Source organism: Hippichthys cyanospilos, chromosome 20, assembly GCF_059441005.1.
Source record: "Hippichthys cyanospilos isolate Australia breed blue-spotted pipefish chromosome 20, RoL_Hcya_1.0, whole genome shotgun sequence".
Lineage (NCBI taxonomy): Eukaryota > Metazoa > Chordata > Actinopteri > Syngnathiformes > Syngnathidae > Hippichthys > Hippichthys cyanospilos.
Genome location: NC_142388.1, coordinates 3,522,749 through 3,529,396, shown reverse-complemented (window position 1 = coordinate 3,529,396; position 6,648 = coordinate 3,522,749).

Sequence of the window (6,648 nt, the reverse complement as noted above, 5' to 3'; positions counted from 1 at the left end):
TTGTCTTTTAACTAGGCGCGTCGTCGGCCACATCTAAGCGAAGGTTTCAACCAGCCGCAGAAGCGTTTCATTGGTTTCTTCACAGTACAGATAAGACCCTGGAAACAGGTTTTCATGACGTGCAGCCCGGTCAGTAAAAAAGGAGCACATTGTTTGCATACCACGACTGATCAGACTGTCAGATGTCCCTTGGCGCATTCCGCATGCTTCTTACTTTCATATTTATCATCACACGCGGCATATTTCAGAAGAGAAGGTTAGTCGGCGCAAAGCGAAAGTGAACGGCGGAAGATGGAGGGACGTAATGCGATGTATTTTGCCCAAGTTGAGGAGTATTAATGGAAATGCTCAAGGTATGTTTTGAGACAAAGGGTGGTCCTGGCCTACACCCAATTCTATTCTTCTGCCCCTACTTAAAATCAGGAATACCCCACTATGCAAAGAGGATGTTTTCCTGTCCGCCTCTGTCGGATATGGGTCACGGAAACCATTGTCCTCTAACCAGGGGGAGACAAACGCTGACATTTTGAATGAGTGTGTTTGCGTTGCTTATTCTCATTCAGTGAGTAAGTGGGGGAGTATTTCAGTTCTTTTGACATGTCCAAGCGTATGAATTAAAGCTCCTCCTTCCTCGGTTTTTACGCCATTATCCGGCGTCAACAATGATGGGACCCCCACGCTACCTCTGGGCCTCATCACAGGAGGAAGCACCTGTCTCAGCGGTGGCGGATGAAGAAGGACGACCACCTGTTGTGTAGGCGGGGGTCATCACAAGGTTACCACTAACCGCCATATCAATTATGATTCGATATATGATGATTCTATGCTTAATTCCTTTTGAAGTGATCTGTTCTGCACAAGAGAAGGAATGTATACCTTGAGGTAAAATAAATATTTTGAAAAATCGTATCCTGAACTACGCTAAAAAATGTGTGTGACAAGATGTCGTGTAAAACAATGGCTCTGTCTTGATGAAAAAAATAATCAAAGCTGCTAAAAAATTGGTCCACTTTGAAAAGCTTTGTAAAAATGCACAATTATGGTCAAAATGATAATCGCAGTTACTGTGGTCAATTTTGAAATCACGATTATTAATGACGGTTATTCATCATGTTTGGTCAAACATGTCTACTTATTGCCCTTTTTTAAAATAAGTAGTATATAAAAAAATGCATAAGTAGTATATAAAAAAGGCTTCATGACTCGATACTTACAAATAATAATAATAAACTAAAATAAATAATACAATAAATAATAATTAACGGCAAAAACTTTGCAGTGTCCATTTTGTCTCAGCAAGACAAAATTATTGAAGTCCAGCCAAACAAATAGCTTTCTGATTTTTTCTTAGTGACAAATTTAGTTTTTTTATTGTTTTTTTCATTTACAATGTACAAATTCAAAAATAATTGAATTATAAAATTGCACTAAAGAAAAAAACCACAACAAATGACCGGTTATCTCACAGTCACAGCAATGCAGAGCAATAAAATAGATCAAATTGTCATTCCTGGTCATGTCACATGTTTGCGTGGCCATTTGTTACTAGGCAGAATTTATAGGGCTGCGGAAGCGGACTCAAACAAACCCAAATTCCAATGCAGGATGTTTCTTTCACATCGGAAAAGGAACTACAATAGTCTCTTGAAAACTATAAAACATATTTGCGTCGATATTTAGACCGTTCGAGATCAAACATTATTGCTTAATATGCACACGGACATCTTGGATTCTTGAACATCTCTAGAGAGAACAAAAACGAAAAAAAAAAAGAAATAGATTCTCACCTCTTGGATAAAATTCACACAAAAGCGTTGTAAACAAAACACAACTTAAATGCCTTCTGTTGTACTATAAGCAAAAATGACAGCTCCTCAGCTAAAAACCTATTTTAAGTCCTTCCTTCATTCTAATAACAGTTGTCTGAGGGGCGACACAACAATAGTCACGGATGCTTTTAAGTGCAGAGATCACAGAAGACGGCTTCCTGTCTGTTTGTTTCATTCAACTGTTATTAGCCACTAAAGGCCGCGGTAACAGTCTCCGCTATGTCCTGTGTGTGACGTTGTCTCGGGTCAGAAAGACCTGTCCCATCCGACGTCAACAGGAAGTGGGAAATTATTACTCGTCCGATTGGGGTTTCGCATGCACAGTAGCGATGGGACCGCTTCATTATGCTGATATTTTGCTGCGCAGGGGCTGTTGCTAGCATTCGGCGGAGTGTCTAGCATAAATAAGACCAGAGAGTAGTCTGATTACTTTTTAAAGACAATTTAATCGACATAAATGGCTCTGCATATGATGGTGCTGAAGACTGCCGTTCCTACTGATCACTTTTTAACAAACCAGACGGTGTGTTTTGTGGTTCGAGCGTCACATTGTCTCATTGACCAAAATTCATAGAGTTTTGTTAAATCTAACATTTTATATTTGCGTAAAAAACATGTTCTCAAAAAAAAATCATAAAAACTGGTAATTCATAATTACTGTAAGTGGAAATGTATTATTGGGCCTTGAGTGTTTGTAATTGTTTTTGTCTTTTTTGGTAGGCAAAAATACATTTAAAAAACAAAAATAAAAATCTAAAATATTACACACTCAATAGGTATAGCTGTACAGGTTTGTGCGGCGTTTTGGTTTTCAAGATGAAAAAAAAGATAGGTAAAAAATTAGTGGATAAGACAAAGACAGTTTGCGTACATTTCAAAAATTAAAAATAAAAATTAGGCCATACACGACATCTGACATGAGATGTATGCATTTTGAACAAATCTCAGCTACAACTGAGATCACAAAAGTAAGATTGAGATTACTGACAGATTTTGCAAAAATATCGTCTCGTTCTCGTGGACACACTGGATTTGTGTGTCATTCCATCTCCAATGTACAATACCGGTATTTCATATGTCATCCAGATTGAATAAAAAATGTGGTTTTGAATCAAGTGATATAATGAGCATGAGCATGTATTTACTTTGTTTCTTTGAAAGTGTGTTTGTTTGACTGTTGTTATTTCATTTGTCGTATAGGGCAGCAAAACCTTCGGGCCCCAGTTTCTAAGGAAACTGAATAACAGCTAAATTGTGAACAAAGCTTCAAATTCTGCCCGATAAAAAGTGGCGTTTAAACTTGTGATGTGACCAGTAAAAATATTCCCTACATCTTCTTTTTTTTTTGGTTCCGTAAGCGTGTCCTTGCAATAATTCCATAGCCAAAGAAGCTATGAAATGCTCCCGGCCCCCAACTTCCACCAAGGTTTTGTGGAAAATGGATTACAAGATTAGATTGTGTGATGTCGCGCGTAAAAAGTGATGAAAACTCCTTGGTTGAGCTAACGCAACTGTATCGCTTCAGTCATATGTCAGACAAAAAAACATTACGAGCGCTACAAGAAGAACCTGCCAATTAGTCAGAGTGCAAGGGAAGTTTGTCATTGTTTGCGCTGATAACGTTGAAAGGAAGTCAGAGACGGTCGTGTTGCTCAAAGACAGACTGCTGAAAGATGGGAGGATAAAAAAAAAAAAAAAACACTGTTACTTACAGGTGTGGGCCACATGCATCATTGATATTTACATTCGCGTTCAAATGCTGGCATGAAAGATATGGCGTCATGGTTGGAAAAATAAAAGATGTACAATCACGGTCTGAGTGATTTCTATCTTGCGTTCTGGCATCGTGTTTTCCTACTCGTCAAACCAGCCGGGCTGCCCACGCATAAATGCCATAGCAGACATAGGTTTGCCCTAATTTGGGAATGTATGGTGAAAGGTCGAAAGAAGCTGTAGTCAGTCCAATTTGGGTTCAAATTTTTCTTTGGATTCATGTGTGTGTGGTGTTGTTTTAATCGATATGTGTTACGTGTGTTGATTATTCGAGACTGTTTGGGGCACAAATTCAGATTCAAATGCATGTGTGGGTTGGGCTTTCTATACTATCAGTCATAATGGGCACCTTTGCACCCCAAACATATAAACTGTAGAGTTCTGTTTAAGTTACGTCAGAAGCACCTTTGCAACGGAACTCGGTCATAAACAGATGACTGTATTATCAAGTCAAAAAAAAAACGTTCTTCTATTTTATCATCATTGAGGAACCAGGAAGTAGCCTGCTCACTGACAGGCAGACAGAAAAACAAGGTATAGTTTTTTTCCTTCTGCACTAATGGGTGGATGGAATTTGTTGACACGTTAACAAAAGAGCATCATTGTACTTGGGAATGCAACTTGTAACAAAATACAAATGAAAGTTCATTCATGTTCTAATTCATTTGCTCTGAATATAAAAAGAAATCCAGACTGTTCCAGTCACGACATTAGATTTGCTTATCCTTTTAAAAAAGCAAAAGCACTTACCCTCTGAAGTCTCTTTATTTGAGAATCACTCATTTAGCTAAATTAGCTGGGCAGTAGCTGGGCATGAAGTGAGTGCAGCCATTCCTTTATGTTTACATAATTTATTAATAAGGTAATTAACAACCAAATTTATGTGTACATGTGAATGTGGTCTAAAATTCTGAGTTCTTTTAATGATAGGAATACAATTATACGGTACTCTAATGTTAACATTCTATACATACACACACACACACACACATATATATATATATATATATATATATATATATATATATATATATATATATATATATATATATATATATATATATATATATATATATATAAAACGCTACAGCAAAGGGAATATTGAGGCTACTGTAAGTAAAATGACAAAAGTAGACCCTTGATACGCTTCAATATGTCCATCATCTGTTTACCTCCGTCTTTGAACCTCACTTTGCTTTGGGTGGAAAAAAATAAAAATGGACCGGGCAGTGAGTGTAAAGCTTTGCGTGCAGACGGATATTACCCTTTTAAAAGCAAAACAAATATGCGTGGCGAGGTGCGCCCTGTAATTTGCCTGTTGACATGTGCACTTACAGTGGGGCTCCAGGACCCTGTTAATGACTAGGGCAGGTAAGACATGGAGACAGGTGGAGGGCAGTGCCGTCTGACTGCTCCCGAGAGAAGAGGGAGAGAGTGTGTCTGCGCTGGCTGCGTGATTGTGTAAAAGTGTCACAGACAGACACACTGGCACCTGGTGATGTCATCCGTGTTGTCACCGGGCGCCTTCAAAGTTCCCCCGTTTACAACACGCCATTCCTCGAGCGGTAAAGCCTTGAATCACACTGCATTGTTCGCCTCTCGTCCTCTTGCTCAACAACAAATGACGACGCGGCATGCCGCTTCTCCAAAACAAACCTCGGCAGGAAGAAACCATGTGGAAGGCTATCATCTTAAGGCGGACCTGAGAAAATTATGGCCTGCGGGCCAAATCCTTGACTGGCCCTCAGTCTTTTTGATTTGAAGAGAAAATTAAAAAAAAAAAACAAAACTATATATATATATATATATATATATATATATATATATATATATATATATATATATATATATATATATATATATATATATATGAGGGAACTTGTTCCATCTGACCAAATAACTTATATTATTATTACTGTTGAACGTTTGTAAAATGAGGATAGCAACAAATTCAGAATATAACAAGTATAACAAAAATAAGAAAAACAATTTGCGAAGTACATCTACATTTGATACCAGTTTTAATCGAGTGAAATTTACACCTGGATTTACTCTGAATATTTTTGGACTTTCTTCCAAGAGTAAATTTGACCACAAAGTTTAATCCATCTTACACAAGGACCAAATTTTGTCTTTTTAGAGTAAAATATTTTGAGGTGTAGTTTAGTTAAAGTTAACAACAACAACAACAATAATAATAATAATAATAATAATAATAATAATAACATAGACTTAAACAGACACCAAACATTGAGTTAATAAAATGGATAGATTGATGGATGGATTAATGAATAATAATATTTACTTTGCCATCAAACTTGAATGCATTACAATTACCGATTTATTTAGTTTTAGCAGCTGCTGTTGGGCAAAAACATCATAAGAGATGTTTTGTTGAAATTCAGATTTTTTCAAAGATGTACACAATTGGTCAGTCCACACATTTTTGATCAATCTAAAGTAAAAAAAAATAAAATGCTTGCAAATTTCCTCGATGCTATGCAAATGATTGAACAAATGTTCTATGTTAGGCCTCTCATGAAAAGTCATAACTTTGGAGATGCAAATATTGCTCCCAATGTCTGCCACTGTATATATTTATATCATTGATTTAAACCACTTGAAAATGCTTTAATCCTCAAACAAAATCCTCTTTATTTTCCATGAGAACAGATCGCTAGTCATCAATGTGATAACGTTGTTCCGAGCCCAGCATGAAATTAGCCACAGCTCAAGTGTAAAATTAAACATTTGACAAAGTTGCTTTTGAAAAAAAAAATGTCTTAAGGGGAGAAAAAGGGTGCAAAGAAGCAGAAGAGCAATGAAGGCACTCACGATTCATAATGGAATACGAGGCCTTGCATGGACTTGATCAGACATTCTGAGGAAAATGACAAATTGAGACTCGGGGGAATATACGTAATAACGTGAGACAAATCAGCAGCAGCAGACTAATATCAAGCAAAATATGACATTTAAAAGATGACGTGCTAAAACTACATCGGAACTGTGTCACTTTTGCCCAGGTTGTTTTTTTTTTTTCCCT